Genomic DNA, 21939 nt, shown 5'->3' with positions numbered 1-21939 from the left:
ATTTGGTTCTGTGATGAAGCAAGGTTTTAGTTCTTTGCAAAAGTAGATATCCATAGGTTAACTGTAATTTAAGTAGCAAGAGCAATAAAGTTTGAAAGATAAAGGAGAATATGAAGCTCATATTGTAAAGTTGGTCCTTCTCAACCAAGTCGGTTAAAAAATTAAGAGAAGGTGGGACTAGTTATAAGAGAAATAATTCTAAACAGCCATATAGCTGAAATTGACAGGGATGAGACTATGATTATGCATTTTAGGGGAAGATGAGTACAGGAAAAACAATGGGAGAAAGCAGTACCATGAAATTACACCATTGGTCTTATACTCTTTATAAAGCAAAGTAGCAATAACTTTCAAAAAATAATCTTTACACTTTCATGTAAAAACAGAATAGCCAAGAGGGATACTCGTAAATAAATATTCCAAACACTTGTAAATGTCTTTCATATTTCAAACATGAATTATACATAAATTCAGGAGGCTCTCTAATATAGATTCACGGCTACTCCAAAATTTAATTGCCTGAGACACCTGTTATTATTTAAGTAATCTTAACTCTTTACTAAAATCACTAAAGGATTAGCTATTCAATAAGTGTCTCTTTTTCAATTCATTTCCCACATGCTGCCTGCTTTTGGCCATTTCACAGTAAATGAACTACAGAATGGGCTGCTGAGGAGGAAATGAAAAATGAAATTCAAATAATCATGACCTATCTCTATCCTTTCAAACACCTCCCTCCCCCGCCACCATCACTTCATGTGAAACCAATTTTTTTTTTTTTTTTTTTTTTTTTTTGAGACTCAGTCTCGCTCTGTCACCCAGGATGGAGTGCAGTAGCACAATCTCGGCTCACTGCAACCTCCGACTCCCAGGTTCAAGCGATTCTCCTGCCTCAGCCACCTGAGTAGCTGGGATTACAGGTGCGAGCCACCATGCCCAGCTAATTTTTGTATTTTTAGTAGAAATGAGGTTTCACCATGTTTGGTCAGGCTGGTCTTGTGATCTGCCCACCTCGGCCTCCCAAAGCACTGGGATTACAGGCATGAGCCACCACACCTGGCCAATGTGAAACCAAATTTTTAAACTTCTGAGGGAGTTACTTGCTTGACTAGAATCACTGTAAGGTTGTTTTGTTTTGTTTTCAATAGCATGCTTCTTTACTGCACATTAAGTACATTTGAAAACACTTATCTACGTATTAAGTATAAATGCATTAACTACTAGATAGTAAATCTGACAAAGTAGATGAACTACCTGAATTAGCTTAAGATCAGAAAAAAGAATTTTACCATTATTTTACTTACCTAGATTGGTCCTATCTTACACATCTGAACAAAACCTGTATCTTTCTAAGTGCAGAAACATGCCTAATTTTACTCCTCCAGAAATTTTAAGAGTAAAAACATTCCAAGCACCCATATTCAGTAACGTGGGTCTTTATGTGTGATACAGTTGTCATAATTCAAAAGTGGATACTTTCACCATAATCAGTGCTAGGATATAAATTCCAGTTAAAAACATTTCTAAGCAAAAAAGAAAAATCATTTTTTGTGCTATCAATAAAAAAGTTGAGATTAAGAATATAAACAAAACTATCTGCTACTTTGCTATTCTAAGTTGGATGATTTAAGTCTGCTATGTTTAAAAAAACACACAAAAAAACCTTTACTAAGATAACTTTAAAGACACTGAGTTTATTTTGTGAAAATATTAGCATCACATTAGCTCCACTCTTAAACGTTCACAGGATTTTATTAGTATCTTGACATTTAAATGGCCTGGTTATACTACTGTTTAGAAAACATGCACAAAGATGTTTCTCATTTGTGGAGATCTGAGAGGCTTCAAAAAAGTCTGACAAGAGGATGAGTTGCTAGTAAGGTTTTCTTACAGGTAAGCATCCTTCCTGACCAATGAAATAGTTATTTAAGCAGTCTTTAAGCAAAACTACCATATAGTTTTATAGCCTATGCATTTCCTCTACTTATAAAAACTACTTCACACACACGTTGCCAGTAATTTCCTCTATCACTCCTAGGAAGGCCTGTCATGAAATGTGCAAATAGGTATCATTTTACTTTGTAAACCTTGCTATAACTGAATTACAGTTATGCTTCACTTAATAATGGGGATACATTCTTAGAAATATTAGGCAACTTCACATTGTAAACTGCTCTTAAACAAACCTAGATGGCGCAACCGACTACACACCTATGCCAAATGGGATAACCTGTTGCTCCTAGGCTACAAAACCTGTACAGCATGTTACTGTACTATATACTGCAGGCGATTAGAACACAGTGGAATGTATTTGTGTGTCTAAACATACCTAAACATAGAAAAGGTAATACTCTGCCCTCTGACATTAGGACAGCTAGGACATCACTAGGTAACAGGAATTCTTCAGCTCCATTATAATCTTATGGGATATATGTGGTCCATCACTGACCAAAACATCATTACTCAGTGCAGTAAGACTTAAGGTATTTCCATAAGTAGTATCAAGAAAAATTTCCACTAATGATATCCTTAGGTTTTCTTCTTTGTTCTTGCTTATTCTCTACTGGATATACAATATCAGAAAATGAAAACCTATGAGTAAAAGCATTTATTCTTAAGAACAGCACAGTCTTTATTGTGGAGTTCCCATTGCAAAAGGTATTTAAAACGTATTGTCTAAAAGGAGATTATTAACATAATTATTTAAAATGTTCATTTCTACCTACTGTGTAATGAGATACATTTTTCTTGAAATGGTTTTTTTTTGTTGTTTTTTTTTTTTTTTTTGAGACCGAGTTTGGCTCTTGTTGCCCAGGCTGGAGTGCAATGGCTTGATCTTGGCTCACTGCACCCTCTGCCTCCTGGGTTCAAGCGATTCTCCAGTCTCAGCCTCCCAAGTAGCCAGAATTACAGGCATGGGCCACCATGCCCGGCTAATTTTGTATTTTTAGTAGAGATGGGGTTTCTCCATGTTGGTTAGGCTGGTCTTGAACTCCCGACCTCAGGTGATCCGCCTGCCTCAGCCTCCCAAAATGCTGGGATTACAGGCGTGAGCCACCATGCCCGGCCTAAAGTGGGTTTTTAAGTTCCTGTGTTGATAATATCAAAACTGTATTCAATGTACAATAATAATTCTTTTCAAAGCTGACTTTTACATATGGAATCCATCCATTTACTTAAGTAGAAACAATAAAATTCGATATTTCAGGCTTATTTCCTTATCAATCAATGTTGATAAGGAAATATAAAAATATCAATGGTTCTAAAACTGCTCTAAAAAATAACGTCTCTCAATAGTTCAGCTATTAAGTGTTTGCACTGTTCAGTTTTATTTTAAGAAGTCTATCTAAAAGGAACAGGACATTTGAGAGCTTTTCAGTAGGAATATCCACTTCAACAATAAACCTAGCTCAATCATCTGGGCCAATACTTAATTTGCAGGGAACACAACTTGGGAGAAAAAGGATCAGAAATATATGTCTATGTTGGTAAAGATTCAGTCAGGATTCCTTATATATGTTAATAATTCAAAACTCTTCCCTACTTTTCATGAAATGGTCATAACCCTAAGCAAGATTTTGTATTTTGATTAGGCAGTGACTCACCTGAGTAGGAAACTGGGAATACAGCCTATTAACTATGGATTCCAGAGTTTAAAATTCAGAAAGAAGTAAATTTCATTAACTTTCAGGGACAATGCAAAAACAAAAAGACTAAAAATAAAAATGTCCTCTGTTTACGCATTCAATAAAAATTTATTCATACACTGTCACCAAAATATGTACACAAAACATCACCGTAATTACAACTTCACACTCACCAAAATGATTCCATATCCATCACCAACTCACTGGGAAAGTATGTGTTATATTCACCTATTTTACAGATTCGCCAAAGTTGTGTGAATATTGACAATGCTTTTAAGTGTTTACTCATTCAGGATCAAAACCATTTTAATATATTTGTTAAAATTGTGTTGGGATCAATACATAGTTCTTTAAACATCAGTTTTAACACTTAGCTTTTATTGGCCAAAACATACTGTGTGCAATTTGCCTTCCTTTGGGAAAAAAAAATTACTTTAGATTGAAAGACTTTAAGACTACTATGACTTAGGAAGGGAAAGTTTATCCAAAAAGAGAATCAAGACTAGGAAAAAAAGGTCGGGAGCGGTGGCTCACGCCTGTAATCCCAGCACTTTGGGAGGCCAAGGCAGGCGGATCACGAGGTCAGGAGATCAAGACCATCCTGGTTAACACTGTGAAACCCCGTTTCTACTAAAAATACAAAAAATTAGCCGGGCGTGGTGGCGGGCGCCTGTGGTCCCAGCTACTCAGGAGGCTGAGGCAGGAGAATGGCGTGAACCCGGGAGGCGGAGCTTGCAGTGAGCTGAGAGCGGGCCCCTGCACTCCAGCCTGGGCGACAGAGCGAGACTCTGTCTCAAAAAAAAAAAAAAAAAAAAAAGACTAGGAAAAAAACGTGGCGCTCAAAACAAAAAACAACAACAACAAAAAAAACCAGCGTGGTTTATTCATGTAATCTGATGCAATGTTCATAGCGGACTTCTCACTGTTCAATCCAGGTTTTTGTTTCAAGGGAAAGGTACACTCTCATCCGCCCGGCAAATTAAGTAGAAAGGAAACTGAGTCACGTACGTAAGCCACAGTGTTAAAGAAGCTCTTTCAGTTTCAGTGACACTTTGAGACTGGCCCTGTAAGTCCCAATTTCTTAAAATGTGATTACAAACTCACAGCTGCTTCACTAAGCAGCATGCAGGAAACCCCTAAGTGATTTCAAACTCAGGTATCTGATATACAAATAAAACGCAACAGCATCAAGAAACATGCTGAGGCCAGGCGCGGTGGCTCACGCCTGTAATCCCAGCACTTTGGGAGGCCGAGGTGGGTGGAAGGTCAGGAGTTCGAGAGCAGCCTGACCAACATGATAAAACCCCATCTCTACTAAAAATACAAAAATTAGCAGGCGTGGTGGCGCATGCCTGTAATCCCAGCTACTCGGGAGGCTGAGATAAGAGAATCGCTTGAACCCAGGAGGCAGAGGCTGCAGTGAGCCGAGATCATGCCGCTGCATTCCAGCCTGGGTAACAGCAAGACTCCGTCTCCAAAAAAAAAAAAAAAAAAAAAAAAAAGTATGTTTAATAATGTGTTTATTCCCCAGATTCAACAGGCTCTGGAAACCTTACCAGATGGCCCTAAAAAGGCAAGACTCAGGCAGAAGGGAAAATGCGCCTTCCGAGAGCGGTCGCGGCTCTGCCCTTCCCACTCCTGAGACTGCCCGCGCCCGGGACCGAATGACTCAGCTGCGAGGCCCTCCGGCCCAGGTTTTGGGGGAAAACGGGCTGCGTCCGCTTTCGTCTGAACTGCGCTCGTAAAGTGGGGCAGAGGCGCTGGGGGCACTGAAATCCGAGGTCCTTACTTCTGGATTCCTTTTCCTTTTCCGAGTTAAACCGCTCCCCTGAGCCGCACGGCTCTCTCAGGGAGGATTTTCCAACTCGTCCTAAGTTCGCGAGGAGGCAGGCGGGTCCCGGGGCAGCTGAGCGGACGAAGCGGGAGGGGGCGCCGAGCGAGGGGCCGCGTCAGGTGAACTCGCGGCCGCCCCGCCAGTCCTTGGCCCGGTCCCGGGGTCCTGGCCCGCCGCCCACGGCTCCGCTTGGCCTCCGCTGCTCCACCGCCCCCGGCTCCGCTCCACCGCCCCCGGCTCCGCTCCGCCTCCTGCCTCCACCTCCGCCTCCTGCGCCGCGTCGCCGGCTGCTGGGTCTCGGGGCCGGAGCCGACGCACCACTTACCCGCCGCAAAGGGATTTACGTAGCGGACCTCGTCACTGATTACGGACGCGAGGAGGTGGAGACGGCGAGCCCGACCGCCGCTCAGCAGCGGCGCCGCCGCCCAGCAACCCGGAGCCGGCAGCGGCCCCACGTAATCCCCACGTCAGCTCTGATGCGGTAGCCGCGGCCTCCCTGTCGACCCCGGACCAAAAGTAGCGCTGCAGCCGACCGAACCGCGTCCTCCTGCCCCGCCCCGCCCCGCCCCGCCCTCCCCTCCCCCACGCCGGGACGGCCTCCCGGGGGAGGCCCCGAGGAAAAATCCAGGCTCGAACTCCGCCCCCTGCCGGCCGCCAGCGGGAGTGAAGCGCCACAATCCAACAATGAAATGGAACCGGGGAGGGGCGGCGGGAAGGTGCGGGTCAGGGGGCGGGGCCTAGGGGTGGGGAGAAGAAAGGTCAGGGGGCGGGGTCAAGAGGAGGAACTAGGCTGGAGGTGGGGCGGAAGGTAGAAGTGGGGGCAAGGCCGGAAACCGGAAGCTGCCCGCCGCGCGCCGCCGCGCCGCGCGTGCGCCAGAAATCCAATGTCTTGTTAGCCAGAGTAACGGCTGTCGTCAGGTCCTCAGGGTCTCGAGGTCGGTTTCTTCCTAACGCCGCCAACCCCAAGCTAAGGTCCGCGAGCGTCTCACCTCTGTCCAGGCTGGACTGCAGTGGCGTGGTCTCGGCTCTCTGCAACCTCTATCTCCCCAGGCTCAAGCGATCCTCCGGTCTCAGCCTCTTGAGTAGCTGGGACTGCAGGCGTGCTTCTTCTGACTTCTAAAAGCTGTCTGCATACCTTGACTAGTGGCCCTTTTCCTCCATCTTCACAGCCAGTCACAGGCTGGTTGAGTCTTTCTCCAAAAGAAGCTTGAGCTCCTGAGACAATTCACCTGCTTCTTAGGGTCATTTATTGCAGTTTATCCCAGTATTTGACTGGAAATGCTCCGCATGCCGGGCCCGCTGGCTCGGGCCTGTAATCCCAACACTTCGGGAGGCCAAGGTGGGAGGATCGCTTGAGCCCAGGAGACCAGCCTAGGGAACACAGTGAGACCCCATCTCTCTTTTTTTTTTTTTTAGATTAGAAAGGTCGGCTGGAGGCTCACGCCTGTAATCCCAGCATTTTGGGAGGCAGACATGGGCAGATCACCTGAGGTCAGGAGCAGCCTGGCCAACATGGTGAAACCCCGTCTCTACTAAAAATACAAAAATTAGCCAGGAGTGGTGGCAGACGCCTGTAGTCCCAGCTAGTTGGGAGGCTGAGGCAAGAGAATCGCTTGAACCTGGGAGGTCAAGGCTGCAGTGAGCTGAGATCGTTCCACTGCACTCCAGCCTGGGTGACAGAGGGAGGCTCCATCTCAAAAAAAAAGTAAGGGGATATCAGGAATAAAGAATAGCAGCATGGTTATAGAGTACGGTAGGTCCTCACTTAACGATAGGTTCTCAGAAATCATGGCTTTAAGCCAAACAACTTACAGCAGGTCCACAAAAAAAATTTCATTCAGTGTTGTTTTCATTTCGTTATAATATTGATGACAACAAAAATCGGTTTCATTGTACGTTGTTTCACTGAAAACCAGTTTCTAAGAAGCTATTGACAATGTTAAGTGAGGATTTATTGTATTCTTTCATATCAGTTACTGTAGTGTCAGAGTGTTTTCATAATTTTCACTGAGCAGGACCTAATCTAAATCCAATCTGAACCTTTGTTCAAATCTAATTTTCATAGGTCAAAGGGAATGTATCCACAACAATTGTCTCTGTAACAGGAGTTCATATGAATCAAAAAGAATCAAAGGAATGGCAATTTCTTATTTGCAAAGTGTTTGCTCTACGGTTTCCTTTCTTGCCAGTATTTTACTCTCATATGTATGTAGTCTTAATTATAAAGTTCAGAAAGCACAAACCATATTTTTTTGTTCATCTGTTTTTTTACAAAGATCAGTACTGGAGGTGAGATACACATACTTGTAAGCCCATCAGTTCATGGCCTCTGCTATCCCCTTGCTGTAAGATGTAATAGACTTAAAAACCATGCAGTTGGATCTGGGTTTAAATGTATGCTTGTTAGCTGTGGGCAAGTGTCATATCCTCTTAAGGGAAGCATAAGATTTTTAAATGGGAAGAAAAATAGTACCTACCTGTTAGGATTATTATAGATTTTAAAAAATATCTGCCATAAGATAAATACTTAAAAACCTACTCATGTTTATGTTAGTCCAGTGTCTAGCTTTTGGGGCTCCTCACCTAGATGATAGTTAATTCTCTGTTGGGGAGGGACAACTAGGTCACCTACTTTTCTGAGAAAATACAGGCTGTCAGTCACACCCTTATCCTCCCTCCTCACTTCAAAATATCTTAAACTTTCCCTCCCTTTCTGGGTCGGGAGGAGCGCCTCTTTTTCCTCTCCAAATCCAACTGTAAGTTAGATGTCATTTCTTTCCCATATCAGATCTTGCTCAATTACCAAGAGTCATACCTGCAGCCTTTTTCGTCCTCTTGGCTCCTTCTTTCCCTACAAATGTGTTAGTATCTTGCCTCTTGAAAACTGTTGGCACTGCTAGCCCTATAAGGAAGGCCACAGAGTTGCCAATTCCAGGTTGCACATTTACATTTCATTTTTTGCCCATTTGCTTACTGTTCCATCCCTTGCCATCCCCTCACCTTCAGATTTCTCAAAAGAAGAAGGCAAGGCAGGGGTTGTATTCGCTTCCTCACCACCCACTTGTTTGTTATTTCCTGCCCAATTTTTGCCCTCTTCCCTCTCTTTTTTTTTAAATTAAATTTTTATTTTTATATGTAGACATGGAGTCTCTTGTCCAGGCTAGTCTGGAACTCCTGGGCTTAAGCAATCCTTCCACCTTGGCCTCTGAAAGTGCTGAGATTATAGGCATGAGCCATTGCACTTGCAATGATTACTAAATCTGTCACCTTTCTGATTACTAAATCTGACCACTTTTTCTTATTTTTCATTCTACTTGACCTATTTGCCTCATCAGATACTACCAATGACTGCTGCCTTCTTTTTTTAATGTATTTACTTAGAGGCAGAGTCTCGCTCTGTCACCCAGGTTAGAGTGCAGTGGTGCAATCATAGCTCATTCAGCTTCAAATTCCTGGTCTAAAGCGATCCTCCCACCTCGGCTTCCCAAAGTGTTGGGATTACAGGCATAAGCCTGCCACCTTCTTAATATAGTCTCCCTCCCGAATTTTCATGATACTTGGCTCTCATGGTTTCACTCATCTTTGTCTCCCTAATGTAGACAGTTACTAATTTTCTGTCCTTGGACATCATCTTCTATACTGTCCTCAAACAGTATTTTCCTTAGTTATCTAATCATACCCATTTTTTTTGAAGGATAATTCTAAAATTTATACCCAAAGCTTCCAACTTCATTCATTAGCACCAGGTCATATTTCCAAACACCTGACAGTTCTCACTTACATGGCCCATGAGCATTTCCAACTCATAGGTTCAAAATTACATGTCTTGTCTTCTTCCCCTTTCATACCTGAATCTTGATTTTTTTTATTGTTGTTTTAGCAATGTTAATGGCACTTTTCAGCTCCTTGTCATCCTGCCTCTACACCTTGAAATCATTTTGGTCATTCTTCTACTCACGTCATTCAGGAGCCACATAGAAAATATTTTGAAGTGCCTGCTGTGTTCCAGGCCCTATGCTAAATGCTAAGTCCTGTTGCTTTTGCGTGTAGAAACTTGCACACATCCCTTTTTTTTTATTCCCACTATTACCCGTCTGGTACTTCCAGTATAGTTCATCCTAAGTATTTCTGTCTGATTCATTTTCCTTAGCTACAGCTCTGGTGATGTGATTTCTCTTAGAAAATCTACAGTGACTAGGAGGGACTGAAACTTAAGGAACAGAAGTGAAAGGAGACTGTGAATTATCTTTGGTGGCCTCTTGAATTGTGTACTGCAAGAATGCTTTATATATTTTAAAAATAAATGACATTTTAATTGAAGCAAAAACACCAGTGAGATGTTATTAGCTAACAGAGTGCAACTAAGTTTGGCATGAAGGCTTGCTTTGTTTTGTTTTTTGTTATGTTTTGCTTGTTTGTAGATAGGATCTCACTCTGTCACCCTGGCTGGAGTGCAGTGGTGCCGTCACAGCTCACTGCAGTCTTGACCTCCCAGGCTCAAGCAATCCTCCCACCTCAGCCTCCTGAGTAGCTAGGACTACAGGTGTGCACCACCAAGCCTGGCTAATTTTTAAAATTTTTTTATATAGATGGGTTCTCTAAAATGGGGATATTGGCCAGGCACAGTGGCCCACACCTATAATTCTAGCACATTGGGAGGCTGAGGTGAGCAGATCACTTGAGGTGAGGAGTTTGAGAACAAACAGCCTGGCCAATATGGCAAAACCCCATCTCTACTAAAAATACAAAAATTAGCTGGGCATGGTGGCGCATGCCTGTAATCCCAGCTACTTAGGAGCCCGAGGCATGAGAACCACTTGAACCCAGGGGGTAGAGGTTGCAGTGAGCCAAGATAGTGCCACTGCACTCCAGCCTGGGCAATGGAGCAAGACTCTATCTCAAAAAAATAAATAAAATAAAATAAGGATATTATTACTACCTGCCTCACAAGTTACATGAATTAAATTAATGCATGTAAAGGATATAGAACATTGTGCCTGGCACAAAATAAGCATTAAATAAATGTAAGCTACAATTATTATTTTATGACTTGGCCAAGTTTGTTGACTTGTGTGAAATCTGAGAACTTAGAAGTCAAAATAAACCCCTTTGTTTTATAAATTAGAAAGTAGAGGCTGAGAGGTTTCAAAACGTCCTTTGGCTAGTAAATAGTAATATTAGGACTAGAACCTTGAACTTGTGACTTTTAACCCTGTGCTCTTTCCACTAGACCACAGATCTCAAGATTTAGCATTTTTCAAATGACTATCCTATTTTGTTTATTTTACTAATTTAATACAGAGAAAAACTAGAAAATCGATTCACCTTAAAAGCATTTCTACGCAGGCTCTTTCTATTCAAACTTTAGGATTTGAGACTTACAAAGATAGTGTGCCCAATTTAAATATTTGAGAAAGGTAAAAACAAGTTAGTATAATATGTGCTTGATTTATTATGTCTTCGATTTGCCATTTGGCAAAAAATGTTTCATTCTATTAGAGAGTTAACAGTTCTGTGTTCCAACATGGGAAATACCATTTTGTATGTGTGTTTACGTGCTTTTGGTTTTTAAGTTTGGTAAACTTAAACCTCTAAATCTGATGTGCTCTGTACTCAGGAAACTACTTAAAAGTAAACTATCGCTAAAGGATATTATAATAAAAACCCAGGCTACTGAATTATTTAAAACTATAAGATTGCAGTCGTTAAACTAAACTAATTTTTATTTTATTTATTTTTTTGAGACAGAGTCTTACTCTGTCACCTAGGCTGGAGTACAGTAGTGCGATCATGGTTCACTGCAGCCTTGACCTCCCTGGCTCAAGCAATCCTCCCACCTCAGCTGGCCAAGTAGCTGGAACTACAGACATGTGTCACCATGCCTCATTAAGGGAGAAGAAAAGCATGAGGAAAAGAGGAAGATTGTTATTGTCAATATATTTCACATTGGAAAAGGGCTCCATGCCACATTTTTGTTCTGTGGCCTTAGCCCCTCTCTCAGCCTAGTTTTCTTTAGCTGTAGAACAGGGACCCTAGTACTGCATAAAGTGTTTGTGAAGAAGAATACATTAGCTAATAACATAAAGGTTTTAATACAGTGCATATCATACAGCCTGGCCAACATGGCGAAACCCCGTCTCTACTAAAAATACAAAAAATCAGCCAGGCGTGGTGGTGTGCCTATAGTCCCTGCTACCTGGGAGGCTGAGGCAGGAGAATCAATTGAGCCTGTGAGGCGGGGGTTGCAGTGAGCTGAGATCGCGCCACAGCACTCCAGCCTGGGCGACAGAGTGAGTGAGACTCCATCCCCAAAAAATAAATAAATAAAGCCTATCTTCCGGCCAGAATATAAACTCCATGGATGGCATTTGTCTCAGTTGACACTGTTTCTCTAATAGCTCCTGAATTGCCCCCTAGAATCGCCTATAGGAAGACATGACATTATGGGGAATGCATTAAGTAGCTCCCAACATGGTCATGTGCTCACATTAGGACTAAGATACTGTTATTAAATAAATCATGGAAAAATGAACTTGGAAAGGGATATGAAGGATTAGCCAGTAAGTCTCTGTAAAACATAAGGGAATTATATCCATATTACCTTGTATATAAAATGCCTTATTTTTCAGCATTCTTTTTTTGTTGTTGTTTTTTTGAGACAGGATCTCTTAGTCTATGGCCCAGGCTGGATTGCAGTGGCATGATCTTGGCTCGCTGCAGCCTCAATCTCCTGGGCTCAAGTGGTCCTCCCACTGCTGCCGCCCGAGTAGCTGGGACTACGGGTGCGCATCAACATGCCAGGCTAATTTTTGTATTTTTCGTAGAGGGGGTTTCCACCATGTCACCCAGGCTGGTCTGGAACTCCTGGACTCAAGCGATCTGCCTGCCTTGGCCTCTCAAATTGCTGAGATTCACAGGCATGAGCCCAGCCATTTTTCAGCACATTCTTTAGGCAATTTCTTTTCAGCACTTTAGAGTGGTAAGTACTCTAAGTAGAATTTACCAAGTTCTTGGTCTTCATAAATTGACAACCTCTTATTTTGTAGGTTGTAGTGCCATCATGTGGATACTTTGTTTTCTTCAAATAAAATGTAACCTTTTTATAATAGAAACTAGAAAACCCAGCCATCCCAACACCCAGGTATGACAATTTATATTTTATGTTATTTATTTATTGAGAAAGGTCTCCCTCTATCACCCAGGCTGGAGTGCAGTGGTGCAGTCTCAGTTTACTGCAACCTCCACCTCCCAGGCTCAAGCGATCCTCCAACTCAGCCTCCTTAGTAGCTGAAATCATAAGCATGAGCCACTGTGCCCAGCCTGGCATGACAATTAATTTGGTATTTGTGTCTAAGCCTTTCTGTGTACAGATTCACTCAGGGACTTCTATATCTGAGTTTTTAGTATACAAAATTTGGAAATGATCATTTAGATGATAAAATAAATCTGAATACCATAGCTTGATAATACATGCAGTCCCCATAGATGATCAGTTTTCTCTCTTTCTAGATAGTAGGCTGTGCAAAGAAATTGGGGCCAAAGGTTTTTTTGCCGTGTTCTGAAAAGGTAAGAATAAAAAATAAATATTAATGTGTGGAGCCAAAAGAGTAACCGCAGACTGGCTTAGGAGAGCAATATAGACTGAGGAAAGGAGTTTCAAAAAATAACCTCCCTGAGCTGGGCAAGGTGGCCTGTGCCTATAATCTCAACACAGGTTGAGGTAGGAGGCTGAAGTGGGATGACTTCTTGGAGCCAGGAGTTCGAGATCAGCCTGGGCAACATAGTGAAATCCCATCTTTACCAAAAAAAAAGAAAAATGAACCAGACGTGGTAGCATGCCTGTAGTCCCAGCTAGGCGGAAGGCTGAGGCAGGAGGATCCCTTGGGTCTAGGAGTTTGCACCACTGGACTGTAACCTGGATAACGGAGTGAGACCCTGTCTCTATAAATAAATAAATAAATAAATAAATAAATAAATAAATAAAATTAATTTTAAAACCTCCCTAAAAATTATAGTATGCCTAGATATATGAATACCAAAATATTTGTGTTAAAATCTGGGTGTGTTGATTTTCACAGAGAGCTAAAAAGTAGTCCATAACCCACTTAATATTAACTGACATCCACCAGAGACTAAACATGGTAAAATTATATGGCTCAAGCAACTCCACAGTGCAAATGGAGATCCACAGAAATAGAGAGTTGGACCTTTAGAATTCTTTTTCTAACTTTGTTTAGTATTTACCTCCTTTTTAAGATAAAATAACTGAACCAATAAAAACAGGTACTTTAAAGCTGAAACTGAGCCTTACCTCCTCCAAGATTGAGAATGTGGCTGAAAATGTCCCTTGAATTTCCCAATTACACAATTATTTAACAAACTTTGAATGTTATTTGTTCAGCTGCTATGTGTAGGTGAAGAAAATGTGAGCCAGAGAGACTCCATCCAATGTTAGATAAAAGGAACATGCAAGGAGCATTGGAAAACATCAACCTTTAAGGAGTAGGTCAGAAAAAAAGAACCAGCCAAGACATTTGGAAGTGTGGTATGTCAGTGTGGATTGGCCAGCCTGTGCCTGGGGACCCCATTGTCCCCCTATTCTTTCCCTTTAACTCTCCATCAGTAGCAGTGGCTGGAGTAGAGGAATTGTGAAATGATCTGGACATGCCTGAAATGGGAAAACAGGGAATGCTTTAACTGGATCATTATCCTGGAAGCACTTTGACATGAGATACACCTTTTTCCCAAGTCCTAAACTCTTGTGGAGCAGCACAAACCAACACTGAGGCTTTTCTCCCTTTCCCTCAGGTAGACATGATAGCCAAGGCAGCTGATTGTCCCAAGAAATAAGTATGAGCACAGAGGAAAATCATGAAACATCTGAGGACCATGAGAACTACTAAAACGTTACATAGAACTAGCTATACCAGAGAAAGTCAAGTGAATGGATCAGACAATAAGAATTGAAAATAAGCTTAATAGAGCTTCAGAGAAAGAAGGGAGAATATTGGAAACACAAAGCACAAACAAGCATTTGTGAATTGGATGTTGACAAATATTAATGAAATAACTCAATGAATGGGTTGAATATAGCTGGACAGTTCACTCATGAACTGGAAGATTAGAGCAAGGAAGGAACTAAGAAATGGAAAGCATGAAAGGAGAGTTAAGAAATGTGGAAGGTAGAAGCATAAATATTTTTCTAATAGAAATTCCAGAGGGGGAAAAAAAGAACATGTGAAAGAATTATTGCTGAGAATTTCCCAGAATTGAAGACATACTTTAGAATGAAAAAGGCCAACTCTAACTTTGGGATTTCTAGCTTCGGAGGAATGAAAATTTAGAATGACCAAGGGGAGTGCACAGGACTTTTAGGGCAGTGAAACTATTCTGCATGATACTATAATGGTGGATGCATGCTATTACACATTTGTCAAAACCCATTGAATGTACATCACCGAGAATGAAGCCTAATGTATGCACTTTGGATGATTATGATGTGTCAATGTAGGTTCATCAGTTCTAACAAATAGAACATGCTGGTGCAGGATGTTGATAGAGAGGCTGTGCATATATGGGGGAGGGGATGATAGGAACTGTGTACTTTCTGCTCGATTTTGCTGTGCACCTAAAATTGTTTTGAAAAAAAAATCAAGTCTATTAAGGAAACAAAGACAGCTTTTTAAAGCATAAGAGCATACTTGTTATAAAAATACATGTAATGCAGTGTAATTTTAGAATTCAAGGTCACATATTTCTGTAACACTTTTATTCTTCCATGCCTACAACTTTCATGGAATGGTCCACTCAAATAGGTTCCACATAATAGGAACCTCCAGTAACATACCACTTCACATGTAGCAGAAGGACTTTAAAACAGTATATTCCCAACTCTTCTATTCATTGTGCCAGTGTTGCCATACATTTCACTTTTACAAATGCTGTAAACATACAATACTTGTGCTATTTTTGCTTTTGATAGTTGCCTTTTAAAGCAGTTTAAAAAAAAAAAAAAAAGCTAGTTGCAGTGACTCACACCAGTAATTCCAACACTTTGTGAGGCTGAGGCAGGAGAATTGCTTGAGCCCAGGAGTTCAAGACCAGACTGGGAAACATAGTGAGACCTCGTCTCTACAAAAAATAAAATGCCAGGCATGGTGGTACTCATCTATAGTCCCAATACTCGAGAGCTGAGGTGGGAGGATTGAGCCCGTGAGATAGACTAGGCTGCAGTGAGCCAAGATCATACCGCTGCAGTGAGCCAAGATCATACCACTGCACTCCAGCCTGAGCAACAGAGTTGAGTGCTCTGCCAGTCCACACCAGCCTTCATGAATTCCGCAATTCTTCTAGCTAAACTTATACCAGTATCTGGTTGTGTCTGTCCCAAGTAAGCTAGTGCCCTACTCTTCCTGCAGGCATCTGTTGCTTCTTAGATTTTGGACCAGTTTTTTGTTCTGGGAACTCAACTCTTTGATAAATTAAAAAATACTTGGTAATTTGAAGGAAGTTTACCTTTTTTTTATTGTAAGGGTGGAAGAAATGTCTCTTCTGGATATTTACATCCAAAACAAGCTGGAAATCAGCCCTGGCTAACTTTTTTTTTTTTTTTTTTTTTTTTTTTTGAGACGGCGTCTCGCCCTGTCGCCCAGGCTGGAGTGCAGTGGCACAGTCTCGACTCACTGCAACCTCTACCTCCCAGGTTTAAGCGATTCTCCCACCTCAGCCTCCCGAGTAGCTGGGACTACAGGCATGTGCCACCACGCCCAGCTAATTTGTTGTATTTTTAGTAGAGATGGGGTTTCACCAGGATGGTCTCAATCTCTTGACCTTGTGATCCGCCTGCCTTGGCCTCCCAAAGTGCTGGGATTACAGGCTTGAGCCACCATGCCCAGCCAGAGCATCTAATATTTACTGAGTACTGGACATTTACTAAATACTTGACATACTGTTTTTTAAATACCCCAAAAGTCATATTCTTACATCATAAATAAGGAAAATTTCAGATTGAAAGGATTCAAAGAGGGTTAAACGAGATCACAAAAAAAAAGCCACAGCTGGGTACATTACTGTGAAATTAAACATCATCAGAGAGAAACAATAGATATAGATCTTTTCAGCTTATCTATTTCTTACTCAAAAAGAGTAAGTTTTGTAGTTTATGCGTTTCAGAGAATTTCTCTATTTTGTCTCCATTGTCAAATTTGTTGTCATAAAATTGTTCATAATTTTTTTTTTTTAGATGGAGTCTGGCTCCGTCGCCCAGGCTGGAGTGCAGTGGCACGATCTCAGCTTGCTACACAACCTCCATCTCCCAGGTTCAAGGAATTCTTGTGCCTCAGCCTCCAGAGTAGCTGGGATTACAGGCGCCTGCCACCACACCTGGCTAATTTTTGTATTTTTAGTAGAGACGGAGTTTCACCATGTTGGCCAGCCTAGTCTCAAACTCCTGACCTCAGGTTATCTGCCTACCTCGGCCTCCCAAAGTGCTGGGACAGGTGTGAACCACTGTGCCTGGCCCGTAATATTTTTTTTTATGCTTTAATGTCTATCAGATCTGTAGTGATATCATCTTTCAAGCCAAATCTTGGTAATTTTTATCTTTTTCTCTGTTTCAGTTTTTATCAATTTTATTGCTCTGTTCAAAGAATCAACATTTATTTATTATTTTATTATATTTTTTGAGACCAGGTCTCACTTTGTCATGCAGGCTGGAGTGCAGTAGTGCAATCTCGGCTCACTACAGCCTCAACCTCCCAGGTTCAACCCATCCTTCTGCCTCAGTCCCCCTAGTAGCTAGAACTACAAGTGTGTGCCACACCCAGCTAATTTTTGTATTTTTTTGTAGTGACGGGGGTGTCACTATGTTGCCCAGGCAGGTCTCAAACTCCTGGGCTCAAGTGATCCTCATGCCTTGGCCTCCCAAAGTGCTGAGATTACAGGTGTGAGCCACCACACCCAGCCAGAACCAACATTTAGATTAATTAATTTATCTCCCTTGTTAATATTTTCTTTTGGGATGGAGTATTGCTCTGTCACCCAGGCTACAGTGTAGTGGCGCAACCTCAGCTCACTGCAACCTCCGCCTCCCAGGTTCAAGCGATTTTCCTGCCTCAGCCTCCCGAGTAGCTGGGATTACAGGCGCCCGCCAGCATGCCTGGCTAAATTTTTGTGTTTTAGTAGAGACGGGGTTTCACTATGTTTGCCAGGCTGGTCTTGAATTCCTAACCTCACAATCCGCCCGCCTCCGCCTCCCAAAGTGCTGGGATTACAGGCGTGATCCACTGCACCTGGCCTTGTTTTCTCTTTGTGCTCCATTTTATTTTTATTTTATTTTTTAGACAGAATCTTGCTGTGTTGCCCAGGCTGGCAAGCAGTAGCATGACCTCGGCTCACTGCAACCTCTGCTTCCTGGGTTCAAGAGAATCTCCTGCCTCCTGGGTTCAAGCAATTCTCCTGCCTCAGCCTCCCGAGTAGCTGGGATTAAAGGCGCACATCATCACACTCAGCTAATTTTTGTATTTTTAGTAGAGATGGGGTTTTGCCATATCGGCCAGGCTGGTCTCGAACTTCTGACCTCAGGTGATCTGCCCACCTGGGCCTCCCAAAGTGCTGGGATTACAGGCTTGAGCCACTGCACCCAGCCTCTTTGTGCTCCATTTTAGATAGTTTCTATATCGGTGTCATCAAATTCATTGATGTTTTCTTCTGCAGCATCTGATCTTCTTTAAATTCCATCCAATGTATTTTTTTATTTCAGACGTTGCATTTTCATTTCTGGAAGTTCTATTTGGGACTTTAAAAATATTTTCTCTCTCCTCACCATGCTGTTTTCCTCTACTTTTGTGAACATATAGCGTGTATTTATAAAATCTATTTTTAAAAACTTGTCTGTGGGCCAGGTGCGGTGGCTCACGCCTGCAATCCCAGAACTTTGGGAGGCCGAGGCGGACAGATCATGAGGTCAGGAGTTCAAGACCAGCCTGACCAACATAGCGAAACCCTGTCTCTACTAAAAATACAAAAATTAGCCAGGTGTGGTGGTGGGCGCCTGTAATCCCAGCTACTCAGGAGGCTGAGGCACGAGAATCGCTGGAACCTGGGAGGCAGAAGTTTCAGTAAGCTGAGATTGTGCCATAGCACTCCAGCCTGGGTGACAAGAGCAAGACTCTGTCTCAGAAAAACAAAAAACAACAACAGAAACACTTGAATGCAGCTGGGGGCAGTGCCTCACACCTGTAATCCCAGCACTTTAGGAGGCCGAGGTAGGGAGAATCACTTGAGGTCAGGAGTTCCAGACTAGCCTGGCCAACATGGGGAAATGCTGTCTCTACTAAAAGAGAAAAAAAGAAGTACGGGGCCAGGCGCGGTGGCTCACACTTGTAATCCCAGCACTTTAGGAGGCTGAGGGGGGTGGATCACGAGGTCAGGAGATGGAGACCATCTTGGCTAACACAGTGAAACCCCGTCTCTACTAAAAATACAAAAAAAAACACACAAAAATTAGCTGGGTGTGGTGGCAGGCACCTGTAGTCCCAGCTACTCGGGAGGCTGAGGCAGGAGAATGGCGTGAACCCAGGAGATGGAGCTTGCAGCGAGCCGAGATCATGCCACTGCACTCCAGTCTGAGCGACAGAGTGAGACTCTGTCTCAAAAAATAAATAAAAATAATAATAATAATAATTTTAAAAATAACAAAAAATACAAAAATTAGCTGGGTGTGGTGGGCGCCTGTAATCCCAGCTTCTCAGGAGCCTGATGCAGGAGAATCACTTGAACCTGGGAGGGAGAGGTTGCAGCGAGCTGAGATCATGCCACTGCATTCCAGCCTGGGTTGACAGAGCAAAACTCCGTCTCAAAAAAAAAGAAAAACTTGTCTGCTAGATTCATCATATCTATTATTTCTGAGTTTGTTCCTATTGATTGATTTTTCTATTTTTCTCCGGATTATGAATTATATTTTGTTGTTTCTTTGCATTCTTGGTAATTTTTTGCAGATGCCAGGTGTTGTGAATTTCACATTGCTAGTTACTGGATCTTGTGGAATTCTTTTTTTTTTTTTTGAGGCGGAATCTCGCTCTTGTCGCCCAGGCTGGAGTGCGGTAACGTGATATCAGCTCACTGCAACCTCCACCTCCCAGGTTCAAGCAATTCTACTGCCCCAGCCTCCCGAGTAGCTGGGATTACAGGCGCATACCACTACGCCTGGCTAATTTTTTTGTATTTTTAGTAGAGACAGGATTTCACCATGTTGGCCAGGCTGGTCTCGAACTCCTGACTTCAGGTGATCCACCCACCTCGGGCTCCCAAAGTGCTGGGATTACAGAAGTGAGCCACTGCACCTGGCCGCTGAATTCTTTTTTTTTTTTTTTTTGAGATGGAGTCTTGCTCTGTCTCCAGGCTTGAGTGCAGTGGCTCGATCTCAGCTCACTGCAATCTCCACCTCCTGGATTCAAGCCATTCTCCTGCCTCAACCTCCAGAGTAGCTGAGATTACACACGCGGGCCACCACACCCAACCAATTTTTGTATTTTTAGTAGAGACTGGGTTTCACCATGTTGGCCAGGATGGTCTCCATCTCCTGACCTTGTGATCTGCCCGCCTTGGCCTCCCGAAGTACTGGGATTACAGACGTGAGCCACCACGCCTGGCCTGAATTCTTTTATATAGTGTGCACTTAAGTACTTGAAATCAGTTAGATCGTTTTAAAATTTTATTTTAAGATTATTGGTGTAAGTAAAGAACGGCCTTTAATCTTGATCTATTTTGATTTCACAACTCAGGCAACAACCTTTGGAAGATTTTGCCTCATGCCCTGTATAATACTGTGACTTTTGAGAACATGAATAATTTATTTCCAGCCCTGTGTGAGGTCTAGGATTTTTTTCTGTCTACTCCTTTCCAGAGATTATTTCTCTGGCCCCAGTCATGTTCTTCTCGTGCATGCACAGCCCAAAACTCAGCCATAGACTTGAGGAAACTCATTTTCCAGGTCTCTAGACCTCTTTCTATAGAGCTCTGTCTTCTTTTGCAGTCTGTCCTGAAAATTCTAGTGGCCTCTGTGAACTCTGGTATCTATCTCCTCAACTTAGCCAGAGAGCCATGCTCTGTCTGGGTTCCCTTTACCTGCACTAGAGCCTGAAAACTGCCTCCAGACAGTAAGCTGGCTCAATTGTAGGAGTCACCTGTGTTTTCCCTTTGCTCGGGGATCACAGTCCTGCACTGCCCATTATCTACCATCTGAAAACCATTGTTTTATGTACTCTGTCTGGTTTTCTAGTTGTTTTAGGCAGAAGGATAAATCCAGTTCTGATCTTTCCATCTTCACTGAAAGCAGAGTTCCAGCAGATGAGAGTTCAACAAATTTTTGTAAGACTGAAAGAATGATAGTTAATAGTAGACATAGGATGCAGAAGGGAAGACCAGTGAGAAGCAATTTGATTTACTTTGAAGAACTTCTAAGAGTCCTAGGAAAAGTAGGTACCAGAAAATAGGAGCTGAAATAGGATTTGGTTGTGAGTTTGTACAAGGAGTAATGAGGCCTTCAGGTTCTTCTCTACACATAGACCCTTGTACAGTTGAGCAGTGACTCCTCTTCTACCACACTCCCAATCTCTGGACAGTAGGCTATGAGTTTGTACTGTGCAGGAATTGAATCAGAGACCATAAAAAGTTTTTTGGAAATTAATAGCAATATATCAGGCTGGAGTGCAATGATGCGATCTCAGCTCACTGCAACCTCTGCCTCCCAGAGTCAAGTGAGTCTCCTGCCTCAGCCTCCCTGGTAGCTGGGATTACAGGCACGTGCCACACCACACCCAGCTAATTTTTTCACTTTTAGTAGAGACCAGTTTTCACCACGTTGGCCAGGCTGGTCTTGAACTCCTGACCTCAAGTGATCCGCCCATCTCGGCATCCCAAAGTGTTGGTATTACAGGCGTGAGCCACCGCGCCTGGCCTGAATGTCTGATATGTTTTAGACATAATATGTTCAAATTAGAATTATTGGCTGGGTGCAATGGCTTACACCTGTAATCCCAGCATTTTGGGAGACCAAGGCAGAGGATAGCTTGAGGCCAGGAGTTTGAGACCAGCCTGGGCAACACAGTGAGACTCCATCTCCATAAAAAGTATGAATAGAAAATCTTAGTTAGGCGTGGTGGTGCACACCTGTAGTTCCAACTACTTGGGAAGCTAGGACAGGAGAATTACTTGAGCCCAGGAGTTTGAGGCTGCAGTGAGCCACAATTGAACCACTGCACTCCAGCTGGGCAACAGAGCCAGAACCCGAATCAAAAAAAAAAAAAAAAAAATCTTCTCATAAGAGAAGAGTGATTCTTAGAGAATCATTTAATCTCATAATTCTTGTTCTCCCTGTAAACTTGCTTCTCCATTTTCTCTGTTTCAGCAAATGGCAACCAAGTTGCTCAGGCCAAAAACTGATGATAATCCCTGAGT

General features: G+C 42.6%; 2 protein-coding genes across 36 annotated transcripts in view; one reads left to right on the top strand and one right to left on the bottom strand.

The window, feature by feature from the left end:
• The window catches only part of CREM (cAMP responsive element modulator), an 89641-nt gene extending 83586 nt beyond the window's left edge, over positions 1-6055 (bottom strand). For 17 of the 28 annotated variants that reach the window (XM_054435174.2, XM_054435172.2, XM_054435175.2 and 14 more), the window contains exon 1: positions 5807-5940. The gene's annotated coding sequence lies outside the window, so the exon portion shown is untranslated. Of the gene's footprint in view, positions 1-5436; positions 5688-5806 lie in introns of those variants that run through there. The other 11 variants (XM_054435179.2, XM_054435191.2, XM_054435173.2 and 8 more) reach the window with 9 other exon arrangements.
• Positions 5591-21939, top strand: part of CUL2 (cullin 2) — a 123895-nt gene continuing 107546 nt past the window's right edge. Inside the window, exons 1-3 of one of the 8 annotated variants that reach the window (XM_054435162.2) lie at positions 5850-6197; positions 12528-12622; positions 12991-13047. The gene's annotated coding sequence lies outside the window, so the exon portion shown is untranslated. The other 7 variants (XM_054435166.2, XM_054435159.2, XM_054435164.2 and 4 more) reach the window with 7 other exon arrangements.

This window comes from Pongo pygmaeus, chromosome 8 (assembly GCF_028885625.2).
Source record: "Pongo pygmaeus isolate AG05252 chromosome 8, NHGRI_mPonPyg2-v2.0_pri, whole genome shotgun sequence".
Classification (NCBI taxonomy): domain Eukaryota; kingdom Metazoa; phylum Chordata; class Mammalia; order Primates; family Hominidae; genus Pongo; species Pongo pygmaeus.
Note: the sequence above shows the minus strand (reverse complement) of the source record. Positions and strands in the feature narration are given on the sequence as shown.